The following is a 24,124-nucleotide window of genomic DNA, read 5'->3' on the forward strand; positions in this document are numbered from 1 at the left end:
CAGCATTCACACATAAGAGTCACGCTTGCTAACTGGAGGTGTTACCAGTGTGTACAACTAACTACCCACCTCCCACTAGCCAACCCACCAACCCAGAGATCTTCACTGGAGACTCTATACCTAGCCATCTCTGTCACATGCTCCTTCAAGCCCTAACCACTACTAACTCTTCCTCTGCTAACAGACAATTTAACTGTCACCCTCCACTCCATTCTAAAGCCACTCCCTCAGGAATTTGACCTGGAAGGCGGTTCCTTGGACTTCAAAAGATGACTAACAGTGCTATGGTGCTGCCAACCATCACAGTCACATATAGGAGAGTTAGCTTCCAAAAGCACACAGCTTGTTCCACACCTGAGTATACCTCTCCACTTTGCCATTTCACTTCTGGTCATTGCCCCCACCCCACTCCCTTTTATACTGTGGCCAGTCCCCTCCCCACCCCCACCCCCTTTTAACCTACTTTCCAGTAAGCTTATGAGATCACCCAGCATTCTGGGTGTGTGTCTGTGTGTCCCCCCGACCAACTTCACAATGCCTGGACCAATATGAACCAAATCGGGTACAGTTGTAGGGACACATAGGGATACCTCAATGAAGTTGTTTGTGATGATGTCATCCACCCCAATCTAAGATGGCGGATGCGTAAACTTTTGAGGAACTGCTTAACTGATTTGAACCAAATTTGCTAGAGTTGTAGGGACACATAGGGATGCCCAAATGGCGTGGTGTGTGATGATGTCATCCACTCCAATTAAAGATAGTGGTCATGTGAACATTTGAGGTGCAGGCAGGCTAATTTGTGGACTGTCTAACCAATTTGAACCAAATTGGATACAGTTGCTGTGAGTGACACATAGGGACACCTCAATGGCAAAGTTTGTGAAGAAGTAATCCACCCTGATTCAAGATGGCGGACACATAAACTTTGGAGGTGCAAGTGGGCTAACTTGTGAAACCCTTAACCAATTTGAACCAAATTTGCTACAGCTGTAGGGACACATAGGGACACCTCAATGACGTAAATTGTGACAATGTCATCCAACCCAGTTCAAGATGGTGGACACGTAAACTTTTGAGGTGCAAGTTGTTGTGGTCCAGGCCTGATTTATATACTGCATATGCTCATTAGCTAGCATACAAAATTAGGCCTGTCTCATAGTGTCACCAAGTGACCAAGTTCTTTTATATAGTGACCATGTAGGATCTGGACGCAAGGAATAAAGGAGATCAGACCAATCCTAAATGATTCAATGGGCTTTATTGAGTATAAAAGAATAACAACATCAATCTAACTGAGCAGAAAGCAGAACATTCTATCAGTATTACTAACAGTATTTCAACACTAGCCAGCACCAATATTCACCCAGTGTTCCTAACTAACATATGTGTGTGTATTAAATCTTCCTAGAGCCTAATACAATTCAGATATAGATGGAAAGGGGGGGGGGGAGGTAAGGAAGGCTGAGGGCTGGCATGGTTTGGGGAGATCAGGAATTAGTAGAGGGACAAGGGGAAATGAGAAAAAGGGGAAAGGATAGAGGGATCCAAGGCTTGTAGAGGCAGCATATTACCAGGATCAGAGGCTTGAGAGCGGTGGATCTTTCAGCTGAAGGAGCGAGGCTTTTGGCTGGAGACAGGAGCTTTTGGATCAAGCATGCAGTTTGCTCAGAGCACGGCTGAGAGTCAGAGCACCATGGCTGGGGAAGTCTTGACTTCCCACTGCGCAGTGGAAGTCACAGACAGCTCCTGTCCATGGACAGAGTTCCTGCTTGTTGCCCCGCGGCTTAGCAGCAAATTCTGGGATTGCTCGTGAGCAGATCTTGCTTGTAGGCACAAGATTGCTTGTAGGCACAAGACTGCCAGTAGGCACAAGACTGCCACTTCTCTGTCCAGTAAGCTATTCTTTATAGTTGTATCTTCCTTTGATCTCCCATCATCTTTCCTGGGTCCCAAAAGGTGACAACTTGCTGTTACCTTCTGGATAATGTCCTTTTAATTATTCAGGCAGTCCAGGGAGATCTTAATCCCATCTTCTGTTAGCTGCTATCTTGAGGAGGGGACATTGCCCAAGGCACATCTGCCTCTCTGAGCTGCAAATGGGCCCCCAGATTTGCTAGCCTGGTCCCAAAAGGTGTTAAAAGTCAGGAGTTAGTGAGAGAATTAGTTCTATTTGTGTGAGACAGCAATTACATTATTCCTTGTGTACCTCTATCTAGTGTGTAACAAGATAATATTTAAAGTAACATAAAAAGTGTGAGACGAGTTAATCAATACATTTGACTAAGGCAGAAGCATCCTGTCAGTGAGGTAAGGGGATTACTGGACAGCAGGTTAATTTCCAGCAGTGTGAGACTGGTAATTAAGCCTGACCCATTGTGTCTCTTGTGAGTTCCACAAACACTGATAACCAATGCTAGATTACCCCTGCCTCTACAATTCATTTTACCAGGCATTACCCAGGCAGATCTGGGTGTCTATTCACCCTGAGTCCAGAAATTAATTCCTGTCTTAATAAAATGGAACCAGACACAGGCCTGAATTCCACATAATTCTGGGTTGGTACCTTTAAGTCTAAGGCTGGGGTACATGTGCCCGTACATGTGCCCCAACAAAGTGCACCTACTTGTGGACAGTCTAACTGAGTTGAATCAAATTTGCTACAGCCATATGGACACATAGAGATGTCCCAATGGTGTAGATTTTGATGATGTCATCCACCTTGATCCAAGATGGTGGACATATGAACTTTTGAGGTGCAAGTGCACTAACTTGAGGACTGTCTAACCAATTTGAACCAAATTTGATACAGTTGTAGTGAGTGATGCACAGTGACACCTCAATGGTATAGTTTGTAATAATGCCATCCACCCTGATCCAAGATGGTGGATACATGAAGAGATCTAACTTGTGAATCTGGATTTGAACCAAATTTAGTCCCATTGTAGAGACAGTGAAAGGAAAGTAGGCTGATTAGTTCTTACTAGCTCAACTTGTTTCTTTTTAAAACAGCAACTGAAACAAGTCAGCAATATAATTGAGAAAATAAAGAAAACAACCACACAAACATTTAACTACTAACTAGTTAACTATTAACTAGTTAAATACATAAATATTGTATTTTTTTAAAACACCTCTTCTCAGGATAATTACTGCAAAGCACAAAGTGTTCCTTAAAGTTAAACCAAATCTCTGAAAACTCCTCTTTGCCAGTTTGCCAAAATGAAACCATTTCAAATACAGACCAGAAACACATGTTAGTTATCCAGTGTTGTAAATCCAGAGGAAACTTGTCCTTCCAGTATTATATAATAATCCTTTTTAGCAACTCCTCGAGCTCAAAGAATCCATAATTCTGGATGTAAAGATAAAGATCACATAAAGTCATATTTACAATCTGAAAGCAACTTGATTGCTATTACAATCTCCCCCCCCGCCCCACCTTTATTTTTATGTGGATGTGTTTTTAAAGAATACTATTATTCTTCATGTTTATTCAGATGTTGCTGATGGGACTTCCTTCCAGGAAGTGGAGGGAAGAGGACTATGAGTTTTGGAAAAAGTAGGGCTGGCATCAGTTATTGGTGTGTGTGTGTGTGTGTGTGTGTGTGTGTGTGTGTGTGTGTGTGTGTGTGAGAGAGAGAGAGAGAGAGAGAGAGAGAGAGAGAGAGAGAGAGAGAGAGAGAAAGTTCCCAATCCCACTGTCCCACTGTGGCAATTTAAAAGGCAAAAAATCAAACCTCAAAGGATCAATGTGTACCTGCATAGAAACCACTGCATCTATTTCTCCAGCTGTGTGTGTGTGTGTGTGTGTGTGTGTGTGTGTGTGTGTGTGTGTTTGAAGGATATGTTATGCATGTGAGTTTCATCCCATTCTGCAAAGAAATAAAGAGGTTATTCACACAATCAAAAACTGTGTTCTACCTGGATTTGGGACTTGTGTGTGTTCCCAATTCCTGGTTGTATGGAAACAAGGTGAGGGGAAAATCTTGGTAGAAGTGATTATGTGGAAGCAAGGTAGGAGGAAAAGCTACCCAGGTTTTCCTCTTACCTTTATTCCACAGAACTGAAAATTGGGAGCACACACAGCTCTCAAATCCAAGTGACCTCAAAGAGTTGTGGGGTTTGGTGACCCTAATTATTAAGAGTTACCTTTACTCATTTATTATGTCATATCTACCTGCCTGCAATTTAGGTGGCATGATGCCCTCTGTTGTGAACTACACCTGGTTTCACACTCTGTACATGCTCAGAGGGAAAGAGGGAAAGTCACATCATACACAAACTGAATTGGTTCTTGGAGATGGTGACCATGTAGGATCTGGGCGCACAAACAGAGATAGAGAGAGACACACTCAGAAAGTTCAATGGGCTTTATTATAAAAACTTGCTCATCAGGATAAAATAATCCACATTAAGAACATGTTTCCGATTCAAAGTGTAGTGTAAAGATCTTAATCCCATCTTCTGTTAGCTGCTATCTTGGGGAGGGGACCAAAGCAAATCTGCATCTCTGAGCTGCAAATGGGCCTCTTCTCTTGTCCCCAGATTTGGGCCTGGTCCCAGAAGGTGTTAGTAAATCTACAGGTGTTCTCCTAGGGTGGAATTTCTATAGACAGCAACTGAGTAATCCCCTTTGGGCATAGCAGAGCAATCACTGACAAAGATTAACATAGATTTCTTGCAACAGGAAAGGGGAGATCAGCCCCTGGCCTCTTCCACAGACATTATCTGATAGTGAGTTACATTTTAGCATATTGATTAGCTCAGGCCTAGCCCTTGTGTTTCTGTGAGTGCCCATTTCACAATACAATGCTGGATTGCTTCCTCTTTCACAGAGCAGTACATGAGGCAGTCCTGAGATCTGGGTGTCAGTTCACCTTGAGTTCAGGCATTTAATTGAACTCTTATAAAATGGAGTCAGACACAGGCCTGAATTCCATATAATTCTGGGTTGGTATCTCTGGGTCTAATGTTGGGGGGGGGCATCCCCAACACCCCCCCAAAAGCTAATATCCTTGCAGCTTTGTTCCAATTCTGGCAAGACACAAAACAAAATATGGGTGCTTTATGAAAAAAGAAACAGGGTTGATCTTAAAACTTTAACGTTTGCCAGCTATTTCTCTTAAATTTGAAAGGGGACATCATGGCCTTAGAAGGATCTATGATGCATGCAAGGTTTTCCAATTCAGTGAAGAAATGGAAAGGCTATTGAGTGGGGTGACCCCAAACTTTAAGGGATACCTTAACAGGGCTACCTTGCATTTATCTTCCTGCAATATATATGGTATCATGCCCTCCCAAGCAACTATCATGCCTACAATTTTCATCCAATTCTTTCAATAAAGGAAAACTATAAACATTTTGGTAATTTCCTATTACAGACTAGAGAATCATTTTAATGACAGTGCAGAGAGCCATTTTAATTCTTTTATAATCTTGGACTATATCACTCATTCTCTCCTCCCACAGTAACTGAATGAGTGCAAGAGCAGTAATTTGATACACTTTTTTAAAAAGAAAGGAGATGGTGGTTTCAGCACAATGTATGCACGTTTACTTGGAAGTAAATGCCACTATGTTGAATGTGACTTATTCCCAGGCAAATGTGAATAGGATTTCAGCTATCGCTATAGTGGAATGATGTGAAGAAGAAAGAGGAATGATTGGTTGGGAATTCAAGAAGTGATTGATAATAATCAGCAACAATGTCCGGAAAGGAGACACTTAATAGCACCTCAAACATTGTGGTGTGTGTGTCTGTGACTGTGTTGTGTTGTGTCTGTCTGTGTGTCTGTCTCTGTGTCTTTCAGCCCAATTCCATGTAGTCAGAAAAGGTTGCTTTCCATGCATGCCCACAATAAGCTTTGGTGTGTGGGGTGAGGATGATGACAGTGAGAGGGACGGGGAAGTTCCAGAGAACTCCAATCCTCAATGTTCTGCAACTCCCTTCCTGGTTGCAGACAGAAAACAATCAATGAGCTGAGATAGCATAAGAATTACTAGGTGTGGATGTTTAAGCTATAACATGTGAGCAGTTCTGCACAAGACCCCCGAGAAAGAAGCAGATATAAACTCTTCTCCATCTGAAAGAGCTCTAGATCTGAATAATATCTCTCCAACTGCACACATCCCAACCTTCAGAGCAACTGGCAGGAGCCAGTGATTGTCTGAGCAGGCTCTCCGCCCGCCCAGAGGCAAGGACCTGCTCGTCTGCAGGGGAGGAAAGCTTTTTCAGGCTCCTCCCCTTGCCCCATTAGAGCCCTTTCTCTGCTCATAAGAAAAGGCTCTTTGTATTTTTCTTTCCACCCGGCGCTCAGTTTCAGGACCTACATGTGTATCAATGGTTTTAGACTGAGCTGGGTGAATTTGCTCAAAACACAAGCTTGCAAGTGTTCATAACAAAGAACTTCAGTCTGGACACAGGCAAATGCCAATGCTGGGCACCCCAGAGGAGCAACAGACTCAGAAACAAGGCTTTTGAAACAAAGAAATGAAGTTTATTGCTGTAAGAAGCACTATGCAAACAGTGGTAGTTGGCAACTTTGACTAGCACAGAGAGTTAAGGCAACTGCCAGGGACTAGATAAAGAAGTAGGGTGAGTGAGAGAGTGAAGGCTCTAATAGCTGAGCCTCTGACTTGGAATGGGGAAAGATCAATTACCTGCCCATATCTGCTGTTTTGTGTACACTGCCAAAGGAAGAACTTTCCACTCCTGAGGAAAATGTGGGGTCCCTCACAAAGGTTTTGTCAAAGGAGGGAAAAGAGAGGCAGCTGGGTGCTGGTATGACACCAGTTTTATGACACTGCACATGCCCAGAGGTAGCAAAGGTAAGCATAAATATTCCCAGGCAGTCAGGTGCAAGGGTTAGTTCACGGCAAGCCCATATAGGGAATAACCCAACCTAAATACTTCTGTTTGGGGATTCTGATTAGGGATCACTCTAGGGATTCTGCTCAGGAGTTTAGCCTGTTTACTTCCACAGAAGTAACAGGTTACCATGCTTCCCAGATCTGAGGAAACCAGGGATTGGGAGAGGCCGTGAGGCTCTTCTCATGGTTAGTGAGAAGAGCCTCATGGTTAGTGAGAAGAGTCTCATGGTTAGTGAGACGAGCAGAGAGTCTGCTCTGGGTAGCCACAGCGGCCTGCCAGCTCCATCACAGAGCCAGCCAGAGCTGAGGAGTTTGGGGGCAGCACGGCCCCCGGAAGCTCCAGCATGCCCTGCACGAGCGCGCAGGGCATGCTGGAGAGACCCCCGAGCTGGGAGGCTGCTTTTCAGCCTCCCAGTCGGGGGTCTCCTCGTGAGTTGCTGCAGTGCGGAGCCGCACTGTGGCAACTCACGATCCATTAACCAGGGTTAGCGGAGCACTCACTCCACTAACCTGGGCTAAGGGGCAGGCTAGCCGCTTGTAAGCCACCGGGCTCACCTGCGAGCCTGGGGGTTTACATGAGCAACAAAAATCAGGCTAGGTTCTCCCAGCCTGATTTTTGCTGCTCGTGGGAACAGCCTCCAGGTCTTTTAGAAGGTTCTGATCTCTGCAGGATTCTAAAGGAGCGAAAACTCTGGGGTTAAAGGGGCCAGGCTTGAGAAAGGAAGTTGGTGAGGCTGTGTCTATTCAGAGGAAGCACAGAACAGAAGAGTTCTATGGTGTCCAGTCTGCACAACTTGTTTGGGATTCTGTTCTTGATTACATTCTGGGGTGCTTAAATAGGTTAAAGGCTACTCTGGCCTTACAGGCTTTTTAGTATTTGTTTGGCAGTAATTTAGGTTGACTCAAGGACACACATGCTTCAATGGGAATGCCTTTCTGCTTATCAGGCAACCTTTCCATTGGTCTGTTCACTTGCTTGACATTGCTTCTCAATCCAAGCAGAAGCCACCTACCTCTATGGCACCAAGAGCCATCTATAATAAGCTGCATGCTTGAGTGAAGCCAGAATTTCCTAATGTGACATAGAGATTGGGAAGGAAAGATGCTGTCTGCTAATATATCAGGACCAAATTTCCTTAAATTACACATATTCTTTGTAATGGGCTGTAGGTGCTATTTTGCTGAGTCAATTCTACCTGATGGATAGCAGGTTTTACCATCAAATTAGAGTTCTGTGACCTCAGGGTGGGAAAAATAGGTTTCCCTAATACCTGCATAATTTCCCCAGTGTAATTATCCCAGTACATTGGGATAGTGTAATGTGCACAGCCACCCCAAGACACACAAACTAGATGCACACATATTAGGATACATGAGTGAGGAGAGCTGGTCTTGTGGTAGCAAGCATGACTTATCCCCTTAGCTAAGCAGGGTCCACCTTGGTTGCATATGAATGGGAGACTTGATGTGTGAGCACTGTAAGATATTCCTCTTAGGGGATGGAGCCACTCTGGGAAGAGCAGAAGGTTTCAAGTTCCCTCCCTGGCATCTCCAAGATAGTGCTGAGAGAGATTCCTGCCTGCAACCTTGGAGAAGTCACTGCCAGTCTGTGTAGACAATGCTGAGCTAGTTGGATCTATGGTCTGACTCAGTATATGGCAGCTTCCTATGTTCCTATGGGTTCAAGCAAGTATGGCAACAAAGCAAATATGTGTTTATCTTCCATACGTTGAAAAGACATCCAGAATCTGAAGGAATAAATGTCTGTATTAAAGAATGCAGTTGATATGATTTCCAAGTATCCTGTGCATTTGTAAGTAGTATGCACTATGTTTTCAGGAAAGATTGCCCTTTCCCATCAGACTACCTCACGATCACTGTGCTGCTAGTAAAGTTACACCATCTGGAACATTTATTTGATTCATGTAGACTGTTATGTTGACCTGGTCAGTTTGATTCAGTGGGACTGATACCATTCTTACCATCTCAGCAGAGCAGCAGATATCATACATACAGTCACAGAACCATGGGTCTAGACCACAAAGTCAACAATTCCATCCTTTTGCCTGTTTTGCCATCAGGGCTGAGGAGTATCTGCTCCTCCATACACAACACCTAGACTATGGTGTGCCACAAGCAAAAACCTGCAGCCGATCAAGTTCATCACACCACACCAAAGTGATTGGTGTGATGAAATTTATAAAGTGATTTTAAGTAACAAGCCAGCTATATGGCTATGGATCTCTAACAGTGGACACAGGCTGTAGTCTACATCTGTGAGTGAAAGGGGAATCACTTATGCAGTGGTGCTTAAGTTAGTACTATGTAAGATGTGGGCACTGCAGCTTATTTACAGGTTGTCCAAAAAACAAAGTGTGGCTACCTGAGCCAATTGATTTAAGGCAGAATAGGACAAAGAAACCATCTGCACCAGACAACATCTATCCCATTTCTCCTTAAATTGCACCTTGTACTTTTCAGACTGTGAAACTGTTTGATCTCTTCTTCTGAAATTACACTGAATGGTGTAATCATGATCTCTTAAAAGGAAGGATGCTTTTTATTTACCAGTATTGTGTCCAGTATACTTAAGCCTCTAAATATTAATTAGTATGAATGAAGGAGGAAATTAATTAGGCAGCAGGGAAGGGAAAGGAAGCCAGAAAGGCACTATCTGCCAATGGAATACTGACAGTTTTCGACCATTCACTATTACCTCTGTATATAGAAGTACAGCAACTGCAATCACTATGGTTACATACTCTGCCAACCAAACGGCAGTTCTTCTTGAATATAATTGGGCTTCCCACACTTGTGCTGCACAGTTTCTGTCTCAGACTTCTTTATTTCAGAGCTTGCAAATACACTAAACACTAATGAAGACTAATAGGATACCACTCATGTTCAAACCATGTGAATGTCTTCCAGGGAATTGGAGTCAGGGAGAGTGGCAGAGAGACAGAGCCACTAAATGTCCTTAGGTGAAGCTGTTAAGTACAGGGACCTTGGAAGTGTGGGGACAGAGGGAGCTAGAACCCTACAAATGCTGGCAAGTGGGAGCTAGGCCTCCACAGGGATAATTAAGGTGGGGGTCAATAGTAGTCAAGGGTGATTGACTGATTTATAAAGGAGAAGCATAGTAATTCTCCCTTATCAATTGCAGGCTTAAAAAAAAATTCTTGGACTTTGACCGTAATAAAGATGCTGTAATTCTCTCTCGGACCCAGCAACTGACTTCAGTGTTTTGCTTGCTATGTTTTGCTTGTAGATGGAGATGGGTGGGAGGGAGGAAGAAAGACAGTATGGAAAGGTGGCCCAGAGCTTGAAGTAAACAAGGAAGGTATAAAAACCCAGGCTGGGACAATGATAGCTGGAATCTTCTATCTTATCCAAGTGACAACCATCCCACAGGATTGGTAAAATAATTTATCCAAATCTAAGGGTATCCATGTGGCCAGTGGGTGTCCAAAGATTTGCTTTGGATCCGGAAGCCTAGCTGAAACAAGATTGTTCTAATTATATTTAACCTGTATGCATTTATTTATTATTTCGCTTATATGCACTGATTATATGCAGTGGGAGCATCATTTTAGATTTCTCAGATGCTAATCCCATGCCACTGCATCAAGGAGACTGGGCCTAGGAAATCTAAAATGGTGCCGCTGCTCTTGCTGTGGGTGGCAGCATTGAAGGAGTACCTGCTCACTGCCCTGTAAGCTTTCCCAAACAATGGGCATCACTGAGCACCACCAGCGGGGGGTGGGGGGCGGAGTGGGGGCCCATCACATGTTATGGGGGGAAGAGATCAGGGGCCAAATGGAAGGCTTTGCTCCAGGGCCCACCCTTGTCTGTCGCTGGCCCTGCAGCTATGGAATGCTCTTCCCAAGGAAGCTCTCCTGGCACCTACTCTAATATCCTTTGGGCATGAGGAGAAAATCTTTTTGTTTTCCCGGATGTTTTAATAGGGAATATGCTGCTGTTTTTGTTCTGCTGATATTGTTTTTATTATTGTTGTTTCAATGGCTGACATCCTGACTAAATTACTCAGAAGTCCTGTTGAAATGAAGTAGTCCTCTAGAATACCCCCTGAGTAGTACTACTGAGTAACTTAGTCTGGATATAAGCCATTGAGGTGAGTCTCATGATCAGTGAGACTCGCCGGGAAGAGGTTTGCGGGGAGAGTGGGCTCAGCCCGCTCTCCCCACAGATGAGCAGGCAGGAAGCCCAGGGCGGCTGGATTGGCCACCCACACACTGCCGGCTCTGTTACGGAAATTCAGAAATTAATTTAAAATGACTACATGTATTCCTGTACCACCACACATTGGGGCGGGGGAGGGGGGACATGAACACTTGTAGGGGCCAAAAGCCATTCTCTGCTGCTAATTCTTTAGAAACCCCATCCACACCATCTGCTGATGATCCTACAGAGGTGTCTCAATCAAACCCATCTGCTGATCCATGGGATGCTGATGAACAGTTGGTTACCGGTCATGGTCCATCTACAGAGGCACTTTTCAAATCCTGCTATGGGATAACTCCGCAGGATCTCACACTATGAGATACCTCCGCAGAATCTCACACTAATATGGCTTCACATGTATACCCAGACCAACCCACCCACCCCCATATTCGAGAGGGGGTATCTGCTTTGTCCCTGCTGTGTGGGCACTGTATCTCAACCGGACCCAGTCCCACCCCCCTGGAAGATTCCAGGGCCTTGCTAATTGGGTGGTAAAGGCTGAACTAGTGTTCTTGCTAGCATTACAGGAGAGGGTAATGTAAAATTGCCTGTCACCCATTTATAATGGTTCCAGGGGTGCAGGGGCAAAGTGGGCACAGTTCCAAAGATCTCCACATGCAGATGGCATGTTACCCACCTAACATATGTTGCAGGCATTGTTTTGAATTCAGTAACATATGCACCCCTCTGTCTCTCAACTTTACTGCTCCAAGACCTGCAGTTTGTGTGACTATGGTGGGGCTCCAGCTTTTGCTGGGAGCCTTTCTCTTTTCCTTTCCTCCCCCCCCCCCCATTTTTTAAAATTTCACTAGCAAATCTTAGTAAAATTCAGAGATCTAGAAAAAGGGGGGGATAGGGTGGATTGACACTTCTTCTGGGGAGTTCTTTTCATAACAAACAGCCACCTCCTTTCTTCCTCGTTCTGGAGACTTTAAGGAAAGCCTGTTGCTTGCTCCCTCAGCTTTCTCTTACTCGCTCTCCTCTCGGGAGGGTGTTTTTTAAAAAAAAAACACAACATGATATTTTAATTGAAATTACTAATTGGACAATTTCAAACCTATTCTGTCTGAAATGTGTTTTAAAGACAGAAATACTTATTTTTTATTTTAAAGAATTCTAACATTCTTGCATTTTATTTTTTATTATTATTATTATTAATTTGATTTCTATACCGCCCTTCCAAAAATGGCTTAGGGCAGTTTACAAAGAGAAATAACAAACAAATAAGATGGCTCCCTGTCCCCAAAGGGCTCACATTCTTAAAAGAAACAAGACACACACCAGCAACAGTCACTGGAAGTACTGTGCTGGGGGTGGATAGGGCCACTTACCCTCCCCCTGCTAAATAAAGAGAATCACCACGGTAAAAGGTGCCTCTTTGCCCAGTTAGCAGGGCAAATTTATGAGTCAACCTAGCAGGCACAGCTTAGAAATCAGGCAAGTCCAAAATATTCAGATAGCTGCACCTGTCTCTCTCTAGTCCTTATACCAGTTTTTGTTTGTTTTGTATTGCTTTGTTTGCTGTTGGCTGGTTATTTTGTTTTTTAAAACTTTGGTGACTGATAGTAGTATTGAAAGGAGAGGTCTTCAGCATAAATTCTCTGTCAGGTCTGTGATCTATATGGCTTGATTTTTCAAAACTGATAAAGTAAATGTTGCATAGAATTGCATTGATAGAAACCAATGATTTTTTTAAAAAAATAATCCAGTTTTTTAAATTTTAAATTGGATTTTAATTTTTTTCTTAAACCATTTTTTAAAAGAACATAGGTGAAAGATATCATCATCATGAGTGTTAATCATAACTCCTAATTATATTCTGTGAACTTGTTGGTCCATTCACACATTATGTTCAACAATTGTACAATGAGTATACACACAGGCACAAACCTGTGCACAGGTACAGTCATTCAAATGTTACACAGGTACAGCATTATACTTCCTATCTGTACCGTGCATTTGAAGGGCCTGTATCCCAGTGTGAATTTTAAAATGAACCCAGGTGCACTAATTCATGGCAACATGTGTACACTTCCACAGAATAGTGTCTGAACTAGGATAAAGAAGGCCAAGGGATGACTAGAGGATTTGGAGAGGATGGAAAAGATCTGGGCAAGCAAACAGGAACATGGAGGAAACCTTTTCCTAGTGTATCCTCCATTTTAGAAGGGAAACACCTATCATGGTTGCATGCTTAAAAGAGACCTCACTTGGGAATATTTTAATGAAGTTTCTGTACATGTGGGTAAGTCAGGCATGTATGCAAAAATGCAAACAGTGCAAAAAAGAAATGCAAGACCTGGTTGCCCCAATGAAACAGCATTATGATATCTGGCTTATGTATTACATCTCTGAATATGTACTAAGGTTATATTAAACAACATGAATTTACTTTTACTAGAAAACGGTGATTAAATAGAATCTTCTGGACTAGTGATTTAAATCATAAAAATTGAGTTCTGTGAAGTGATTTAAATTGTGATTTAAATCATAGCAGCCCTGATTGCAACCATTCTATACAGTTTCCAAGTCAAAGCCTTAATGAACTTGTGGGGGCTTACTCCCTGGTAACTGTTGTGTGCATAGGCTTACAACCTAAGGATATATCCCAGAAATGTTTATATTCCGGGACAGAGAGAAAAAAGCCTTGCTTTTTTAAAAAAAGTGTGCATCTGCATATTTGTGAGAAGAAAGGAAATTAGTGGGCTCTGGTGGAAACTTCTCATCATCAGAACTTGTGCTAATAGAGAGCTTTCTCAGGCTAGGTTTTGCAACTGTTTGTGATACAATAGTCTCCAAGGATCTCTCTGGGGACTCCATGATCACACAAACATTGTGTCTGCAAAAACAAGATGGCTCAGAGAGACACGGGGTGTTCCTACAGACCCAGGGTGGTGGGGCTTGTTTGTAGAGGGGTCACTTGACCCCGTTTCAGCCAATGAAGTTACACAAAATGGCCACTCAACCATTATCACGCCTTCGCACTTGGCCCTTTCCGGAGTCTGAAACCTGTTCCTATTGCTCCAGGATGGCTAGGTGTGTTCATAGAAGGGTCACATGCCCACCTTCAGGACATGCCTGGACATATTCTGGGGTATGAGTGGAGGGTGTGGGCCAAACTTCTAGGGCTGAGGGTATACCCCTAGTTCTGTCCCTTTCCGGTCATGTAGGGGTCTTCTCTGATCATTTCCTGTGATGTAAGCCACTCCTTTGACCATTTCCGGTAACATAAGCACTTTTTGACAGCTCCCATGACATCACCACCCCATGTTTGCGCCATGACATCATTCCGCAGCCATGTGCTTCTGTTGTAAACAAAGGCAAATAGAGTTTGACAGCTGATGGGTACCTATACTACTGGCACTATAATATTAGCATTTTTCTTTTCAATCTCTTTCCCTAGCATGGAATCGGCCTTTTTCATAGCTGCTGCACACTGAGTCAACACTTTCAACAAGCTGTCCACCATCACCCCAAGATCTTTCTCCTGATCAGTCACTGACAGCTCAGACCCCATCAGTGTATATTGAAGTTGGGTTTTTTTGCCCCCAAATGCTTCACTTTACACTTGCTTACATTGAACAGCATTTGCCATTTTGTCACCCAGTTTGGAGAGATTCTTTTGGAGTTCCTCACAATCTTTTTTGGATTTCACTACTCTAAGTAGCTTAGTGTCATCTGCAAATCTGGTCACTTTGCTGGTTACCCCAACTTCTAGATCATGTATGAACAAGTTAAAAGAAGAAGGTCTGGAAGGGTTGATTGGAGAGAGGCAAAATTATGGAGTATGAGTTTTCTAATTAACCAGAGATACCAGGAGCCCCACATCAGCCGTGGGGGGGGGGGGCTATAGTTGGAAGATCTACCTCATGAGAGTGCAGTCCAATGGAGACCCAAAGCTCTGGTGCCTCTGTTGTTCCATGATGGAATGGCCCTCTCATGAGAGGGCTAATCCCTGTGGCTGACAAGCCGGACTGGGGGCAAGAGTGTTTTGTTTGGCCTGGGTCTGTGAATCCAAGAGCATCCTTTGTCACGGTAAGCCAAATCCCCAGATCCTTTACCTACCTTCATATACATGTTTCCTCCTAGAAAATTGGTAAGGTCCATTCCCAGAGTAACAGATAACTAGCCTGTTTCCTTCCTCTGGTCCAGCACATGGGGTCCTCCCCCAGGATTCATTCACACATTCCGGTTCCCCTACCTCTATGTATATTTACACCATCAATTAAAGCTACAAATATGAACTCCATTGCTGTTGTCATTCTCTCCCCCAGTACCCCATCACCAACTTCAAGCACACTCACCATCGCACCGTATCAATATTGGTACTTGTGTAAGACTGTATTGCTTCAGAGCTCTTGCAAAGGCAGTGGTACAAGTGGTGTGAGGAAAGGGTTAACATGTCTTTACCCTGCCAAAGGTGGGGGAACTATGCCAAAAAGGCACAATTGCACTAGGCATGTTCCCTGTAACATCATAGCCAATGGTTGCAGCTTCACTAGCATGCTGATGCCTTAGTTGCGGTGTGGCAACACAAGCAGTATGGAGCTTGCTGGGATGCAGCCTTGGCGGACCAGGAAGGTGGAGGAGTCCCTCTGCCCAGAAGCCAGAGGTTGCAAAACCACCGTTGAACGATCACCTGTGGAATGATTTCCATCTTCACAAATGAACTGCAGCCTCAGCTACCGTGGGAGAGAGGAAGTCACTCTAGAATATATCTATTAGGGAGAGGAAGTACAGCAGCAATGTATCATCCTCGCATGTCACAGCAAAAACTGTCTAGTGACAAAGAAATCTAGCTCCCAGCTGAAATTCAAAAAGTAATAGTCAAGAAGAAGAAATATGGTTTAAGTCAAGATGATAGATACAATCCAACTAAAGTTAAGCACTTTTAAATAGCACTGATTTCAGTGGGGTAGAGTTAAGCAGAATGGGTTGTATACATACCTTTATGCAGCAAAAGAGCTGAAGCTCCTTCTTTGAAAGGAGGGTCATTTGCCCAGACAAAAAGGGGCCCTTGTACAAGCATAAATCCCCTACCATTCTGAGAACAAGCTTCTGATAGCTGTGCTTCACTGTACCAAAGGTCTGGATGCCACCCAATTTACGTAATTTTCATCAATCTGTGTCAAATTTGTTTTATTTATGTACTTATACCCAATGCTGATGCCTCATCAAAGGCTCTTGAGAAAACTTAGCAGTCAGGGGATAAGGGGACAGGTTCATGTGCAGACGGGTAACTGGTTGAAGAACAGGACACAGAGGGTAGACATCAATGGACAGTTTTCACAATGGAGGGAAGTAAGAAGTGGGGTTCCCCAGGGATCTGTACTGCAACCAGAGCTTTTAAATTTATTCATAAATGATCTAGAAGTTCGGGTTAGCAATGAGGTGGCCAAATTTGTAGGTGGCACTAAACTATTTAGGGTAGTGAAATCCAAAACAGATTGTGAGGAGCTCCAAAAGGATATCTGCAAACTGAGCGAATGGGAAACAAAATGGCAGATGCAGTTCAATATTAGCAAATGTAAAGTGATGCGTATTGGGGCAACCCTCCCCCCCCACCCGCCCCCAGCAACTTCACATATATGCTCATGAGATTTGAGCTGTCAGTGTCTGACCAGGAGAGAGATCTTGAGGTTGTGGTGGACAGCTCATTGAAAGTGTCAATACAATGTGTGGCAGCTGTGAAAAAGGCCAATTCCATGTATGGAATCATTAGGAAGGGGGTTGAAAATAAAACTGCTGATGTCATAATGTCCTTATACAAATCTATGGTGTGACCACATTTTGAGTACTGTGTATAGTTCTGGTCTCCATACCTCAAAAAAATGACATTATAGAACTGGAGAAGGTGCAGAAGAAGGCAACCAAGATGATCAGAGGCCTAGAGCACCTTCCTTATGAGACAAGGCTACAATACCTGGGGCTGTTTAGTTTAGAAAAAAGGACTGAGGGGCAATATGATAGAGGTCTATAAAATTATTCATGGAGTGGAGAGAGAGAAATTTTCCCCCTCTCGCATAACACTAGAACCAGGAAAGTACTTTTTCACATGGCGCATAATTAATCTATGGAATTCTCTGCCATGGGATGTAGTGATAGCAAGTAGCTTGGATGGCTTTAAAAGGGGCTTATAGAAATTCATGGAGGACAGGTCTACTAATGGCTACTAGTCTGGTGGCTATAGGCCACTTTCAGCCTCGGGGGCAAGATGCCTCTAAATACCATTTGCAGGGGATAGGGGTGTGCAAACTGGCTCAAATTTGAACCAGTTCATACTCAAACGAGGCCGGTTCAGATGCTCAATCTCAGACAGAACCGGATCTGGTTTGGTCTGAGGCTGAACTAAACCTCTCGGGCCAGTTTTGGCTCAGTTCAAGGGTGATGGTTGAAATGACTTACCACTACTGAGAGCTGCAACAGCCCCGGGGTGGCGTGGGGGGTCTCCAGAAGCTCCTCCCCCTCTGGCCTCCCCTTGAGTGTCCCACCCATTTCGGGGCCATTTCGGGCTGCTGTGCATGCACACAGACCATTTGCAATTGACGTGAGCTCATGTGCGGCAGCCCAAAAACCAGCCACCATGCAAATGCGGAGGGCCTAAATGGCCCTGAAACAATCCAAACTGGCCCAGAGAGACCCAGAGGGAGGCTTTTGGGGGAAGGGGGAGCTGCTGGAGACACCACCACCCCGTGGCTGCTGCAACTCTTGACAGTGGTAAGTCATTACTTTTAAAAACCAAATTTAATGTTCCCCCACCACCATCCTTGAACTGGGCCTGAACCGGTTCTAATTTGAACTGGACCAGGCCTGGCCCAAAGGGTAACAAAACCAAATATTCTTGGTCTGGTTCAAATGCAGTTCATTTTTGAACCAGGCAAACCAGTTTTGAGCACATCCCTAGCAGGCGAGCAACAGCAGGAGAGAGGGCATGACCCCACCTCTTGCCTATGGGCTTCCCAGAGGCATCTGGTTGGCCACCGCATGAGACCCGGTGCTGGACTAGATAGGCCTTGGGCCTGATCCAACAGGGCTGTTCTTATGTTCTTAATGCACATTTTGTATACATCCTGTACATGTCTTAACTTAGGTGGTTTGCGAAGTGCTGTGAATTCCAGAGTTTATAAAGGCTATGCAGTCAGAGATGGACAGAGGGAGTTTACCAGCGATCCAGGAGAGGGCTGCCACTGCAGGACCTCCCCACTGGCTGCTGCACTAGCCATGTACCCCCTGCATCAATGTCAGATGCAGGGGGCATGGCCAGCAGCTGGAAGGGGCTACATGGCCCCTCTCCCACTCCTTCCCAGCCTGCAAAGAAAGTGCCAGCTGGATGATTGCTTTCTCTCCCTTGCTCTGAGCAAGGTAGAGAAAGACAGCACCCACCTGGCACTTCGTGTGTCGGCTGGAAAGTATTGGGAGAGGGGTCACACCATGTGCTGCCAGCCAGGAAAGTCTTCGTTCACAGGTTGGTGTGATAGGAGATATCCTGGGGGACAACTGTGTGGCTATGCCACTATATGCAGTCATAAAAGGCTTTGCACATTTTGCACTTTTCAGGGTTTCTTCGTATTGCATATTGGCAACCCCTGATTGCAAGAGGCCACTATAGAATTTCAGCCCAACTTCATTCTCTGGTCTGCCCAGAGGCGTAACTATAGGGGGGGCAGGGGGGGCACATGCCCCGGGCGCCATCTTTTCTGGCCACATGGGGGGCGCTGCCATGACACAATTTTTTTTTTAATTTTTGTTAATACAAATGTTTCCTGCTCAGTGCAGCAGCGCTGCAGCAGTCAAGGGAGTGCATCGATGCCCCCTCCCCCACGAGCGGTCCCTTCCGCGCTGCCCGCGCCCCCCCCCCATTGCTTTGCTGGCACCTGGCGGCCAGTCAGTGGCCTGGCTTGGCGGCGGCAGCGGGTGCTTGTGAGGAAAAACCTAAGTATAATGTAGTATGTGGGGGGGGGCACGCGGGGGAGCTCCATTTCAGTGCTTGCCCCAGGCGCCGTTTTCCCTAGTTACGCCTCTGGGTCTGCCTTCTATTGTGTGGTTTTATTACATCTTTTGGTACTTGATGAAGGCTTCCTCAAACTGTGGCCCTCCAGATGTTGCTGAACTACAACTCCTAGCATCCCTAGCCACAATTTTGTGGCTGGGTATGCTGGGAGTTGTAGTTCAGCAACATCTGGACGGTCACAGGTTGGGGAAGCCTGCTCTTGAGTGAAAAGAGTATCCCCCCTCCCTCCTTGGTGTTCACATGCAGCAGCACGAGCACATATGTACACACTATCGCAAACAATACAGCTACCTACCTTAGCAGAGGTAATTCGACAACAAGGCAAGACATATTCTGTATTTCCTGCTTGCTTAAGTGTGCCAAGGGAATCATTTGGGTGCATAGCAACAGTACAGCATACAGATGAAGCCTGGTATGTAATTACAAGAACTGTTTCTCATCTACACATTGAGCAGGATTTACTGTGGCCATGAGAACTTCTACAAAAGCTCACGTCAGAAGGAAAGTGTACATGGTTGAATGTTCTTTATTTTCAAATAGTTAGAACATGTCTAGTATGTGGGTGTAACCTAGGTAAATTTTTAGCTTAAATCCATTGAAACTGGGGCTGGATTTGTGGTTCTGCTCATTAGAATTAACAATAGTTCAGGTTCAGGTCAAGTGAATCAATCTCCATCAGATTTCAGATGTTCTCCTTGCCCAGAGGCCAGTGCGATTTATTTAAAAAACATTTGTTACATATTAAGCCAATAACCCTTAAAATTATATTGCTCATCATAGTTCATGTGGGAGACCCAGAGCCAAGCATGTTTACCAGCTTCCTAGACTTCCACCCTTTCCAGCTTAATTCTTTTTAAAAGAACTATAAGTACACTAGTTATCATTGCTGTCAACCCTAGGAGGAGAGCTGGTCTTGTGGTAGCAAGCATGACTTGTCCCCATAGCTAAGCAGGGTCTGCCCTGGTTGCATATGAATGTGAGACTTGATGTGTGAGCACTGCAAGATATTCCCCTCAGGGGATGAAGCTGCTCTGGGAAGAGCAGATGGTTTCAAGTTCCCTCCCTGGCTCTTCCAAGATAGGGCTGAGAGAGATTCCTGCCTGCAACCTTGGAGAAGCCACTGCCAGTCTGTGAAGACAATACTGAGCTAGATAGACCAATGGTCTGACTCAGTATATGGCAGTTTCCTATGTTCCTAAATGGCCATTTAATATTTTGTTTTCTGTCCTCTAGGCAGTTGGGGGGTGTCTCATATAAAATTAGAATATATTTATTTATCAGTAGAATAAATGATAACAGAAGAACTGAGCAGATAGGTAAGTGAACAGATTCATACCCATAGGAACATTAATTTTTAATTTGTAGGAAGGTTTTGTTTTAAAATATGGGAAAGCATTGAAATATGATGAGGCTGCTCTCATGAGCAGCGAAAACTGGGCTAGGGCAGCTAAGCCCAGGCTTGCCTGCCTGTGGGAATCACCAGGAGCTGACTGACTCCCTGCAATCCCTTGGTGGCAAGCCTGGCTAAGAAATTGGGCTCTTAAACAAGGTTAAGGGGGTTAGTGTTCCCTTAGCCCCATTTACCTGACGATGTGTCAGCGCCAGCTGCTTTCAGTCAACGCTGAAGCACTGAGGGGTGCCTGCCCATCACTGAGGAGATCCCACCGTGCACGGTGCATTGCGGGATTTCTGGGGGCTGAGATGATGCGTCCTGACCCCAGCACCTCTGTGCTGCTTGTGGCAGCCGTGGACTGTTTGGGCACATAATCTGCACACCCAGACCCCCACCATCCAGCTTGTCTGTGGGGAATGTGAGCTTCTGCTCCCTTCCCTGCTGCCCACCCTCAAGCCATCTCACACGATCATGAGAAAGGGCTCAGCATCTCTTATCTGCAGCTTAAAATGGTACTGTCTGGAAAGCACTGTAGAGAGCCTTTTAGAAACATATTTTACATTTTGAATTCAAAGTGATTGGCGTTCCCATTAAACCTATTTTTAATATTAGGAACTTGGAGCAGATGTTAGGCTTACTCATGACGCTCAAATGATGTTTGTGTTCATGTGTAAGGCATGACATATGCAGATGGTGTATTGAGTGTTCTGTTTTCCATCTTAGAGATCCATGCCATGAGTATTTTATACTGCCCAGGGCTATTAGATTGGGGAGTATAAAAATGTAATTAATTAATAGACATGCAAACTTTTGTGGCATTGTGTGTGTTTGTATTATGATCCCTGCTAACTTGGCAAAGAGGCACCTTTTACCATGGTGATTCTCTTTATTTAGCAGGGAGAGAGTAACTGGCCCTATCCACCCCCAGCACAGTACCTCCAGTGACTGTTGCTGGTATCTATCATGTTTCTTTTTAGATTGTGAGCCCTTTGGGGACAGGGATCCATCTTATTTATTTGCTATTTCTCTGTGTAAACCACCCTGAGCCATTTTTAGAAGGGCGGTATAGAAATCAAATAAATAAACAAAACAAACAAACAAATGATCATAGGATCATCAGGAAGATCCCCTTAATCTGAGCAATTTGTGCAGCTGCCATAGTGACCCATCCTGTTGGGACTGGTTTGCACATCTCTAGGACTGTCTCTTAAGTACTGCATATTTTGCCTGCTGGCACAGTTTTGAGCAACAATAACATTCTGAAAGAAGTCGAGAGTTCTTCCTAGACAACAAGGCATGACTCATGGGATAACTTCCAGAGAATAAGGTGGGAAAAGCTTTAGAATGCCTTCCACCATTAAACCTGTCACACAACAATGCATTGTTTGTTTGTTTATCATATTTATATACTGCCTGATATGTGTATCTCTAGGTGGTGTACAAAATTTAAAATACAACAGATATAAACAATTAAAACAATGTCAAAGAATAAAAACAATTAAACAGTTTTAAATTAAACTATATATATAATTCTAAGGCATACCCATGGCTAATCCTGTGTGTGGCAGCTCTCGTGAGAGTTTGTGAGCAGAAGCACCTTATTGGGCAGTGGGGATTCCATATGCAGATAGGGAGGGAGCCTGTGAGAGTAGAAGCACCATGGGGATTGGGCAGCGGGGATTCCATATGCAGAAAAGGAGGAACCGCCTCTGGCACCATGGTGATTGGACAGTGGGGATTCCATATGCAGATAGGTAGGAGGAGCCTGTGATGGTTAAGGTATACAATACAACTATTACTGGTCGGAAGATGTTCTTGATTGTAGAGTAGATGAATCTATGTGTATAAAAGGGTAGTGGGCAGGGGTCTGTGAAGAGAGGGATTGTGAGGGAGGAAAGAGCCCCTTCAGGAGAAAGAGGCTGCCATTGTGTGAATTAGATGAGGAAACAAGATGATTTGTTAACTCAGGAAGGGGGTGAGAAAGAGAGAGTGGGGGGAGGAGGAAAAGAAAGGCAGAGGGGAAGAGCGAATGGAGGAGAGAAAAAGAAGGGAGAGGAAGAGAGAATGAAGGAAGGGCAAGGGACAGGCCCGAGCCTGTAAGTGGCCTGAGGGGAATGAGTGGGCATGGCGGCAGCGGCAGCAGCAGCAGGGAAGGGCCCAGTCAACCACTGCTGCTGTTTGGGGCTACCAAGGCCATTGGTGGAGGGAGGGAGGCAGGCAAGGGATGGGCCCGGGCCTGTCAGCAGCCTGAGGGGAACGAGCAGCCAAGGCGGTGGCAGCAGCAAGGAAGGGTCTGGTCAATTGCTGCTGCTGTTGCTGTTGCTCCTGTTTGGAGGAACAGGAGCAGGGCTTGGGTGAGGGTGGGGAGGTCTCTGGGGATAGGGGGCTGCAGCTTGGCCAATAGGTGCCAGCAACGCTGCAGCCGAGACCAAGAGGGGTGAGGGGGATGGAGTAAAGGGATGGAGGAGGGACCAAGAGGGGCAGGGGGGGTATGGAAGCAATGGGATGGAGGAGGAGTAGTGCAGCTCAGGTGAAGGTGGAGAGATCTCTGAGGTAGGCGGCTGTGGTGGGGGTGAGGGGAGCAATCATGTACTAGCGCGCAGGTGCTCTGCGCAGGTTCAGCTAGTTTTACTTAAAACTTGAGAAAACAGGTGTGTCTTGAGGATAGTTTTAAAAGTACTCAGAGATGGAGAAGCTCTTATTTTGACAGGAAACGTATTCCAAAGCCCTAGAGCAGCCACAGAGAAGGCCTGGTCCAGAGTAGCCACCAAACAAGCCAGTAGCAACTGTAGATGGACCTCCCCAGATGATCTTAATAGGCAGGACAGTTCATGACAAAGGAGGCGCTCTCTTAGGTACTCTGGATGCAAACCGTTATGGCAAGGATCTACCTCAGTTACCATGTCAGGTGATATGTACATAGTAGCATAACGTCTACATTAACTCTCAGATAACTTGGAATATAAAACATAAAATAAGAGGCTATTTGCTGCATGGGGTAGGTTATATACTTACTTGAGTTACTGAGTGCTAAGAGTTCATTTTCCAAATCCAGGCTCCAGGGTACAGGAGGCCAGTAATCTCCATGATGCAAAAACACACTGTTCAAGGGCAGAAAGAAGCAGTCACAGCAATTTTTAGTCCATAGCATAGCAGCGGATTCTACACAGAAAGTGAAAGATTCTGTATTTCCTTTGCACTAGAGACCCACCCTTTAAAAGGGAACCCTTTCATGACTGGATGAAAAGGGGCTCACCTGCACTTTGGGATTGAAACTAATCAATATATAACAAAATGCAGGGGGCTAGGTTTTTGAAAAGCCAGTTACAGCTGGTCAAGGCATGGATGTCATGCACTCAAAAAAAGACAACCTACTCTGCCTCGTAACGCATTAGATAACATTTGAACTGGAATTCCAGGAAGGACTGAGTTTTCACTTGACACTTTTCAAAGAGGGGAACTAGTTCCCTCTAGCCGCTGCCTGGGAAGGCAACACATTCAATGTTACAAATTCATCTAGGTCTGCTTGCTTGCAGAGTGTCTCCTAAAACTGGGCTTGGGTCTTCTAAAAATGGAAACCTGTTATGTCAAAAAAGCCAAACTTT

General features: G+C 44.8%; 2 long non-coding RNA genes across 2 annotated transcripts in view; one reads left to right on the plus strand and one right to left on the minus strand.

Annotated features, from left to right (window-relative positions):
• LOC128344256 (uncharacterized) overlaps positions 1-24,124 on the plus strand; it is a 61,134-nt gene that overhangs the window by 21,521 nt on the left and 15,489 nt on the right. The window lies entirely within an intron of this gene.
• Positions 1,245-23,620, minus strand: LOC128344259 (uncharacterized). Its single transcript, XR_008315756.1, has 2 exons — positions 23,535-23,620; positions 1,245-3,355 (listed from the first exon to the last, which is right to left on the minus strand). It is a non-coding gene; the product is annotated as an uncharacterized LOC128344259 (long non-coding RNA).

Source organism: Hemicordylus capensis, chromosome 2 (assembly GCF_027244095.1).
Source record: "Hemicordylus capensis ecotype Gifberg chromosome 2, rHemCap1.1.pri, whole genome shotgun sequence".
In the NCBI taxonomy this organism is placed as follows: Eukaryota; Metazoa; Chordata; class Lepidosauria; order Squamata; family Cordylidae; genus Hemicordylus; species Hemicordylus capensis.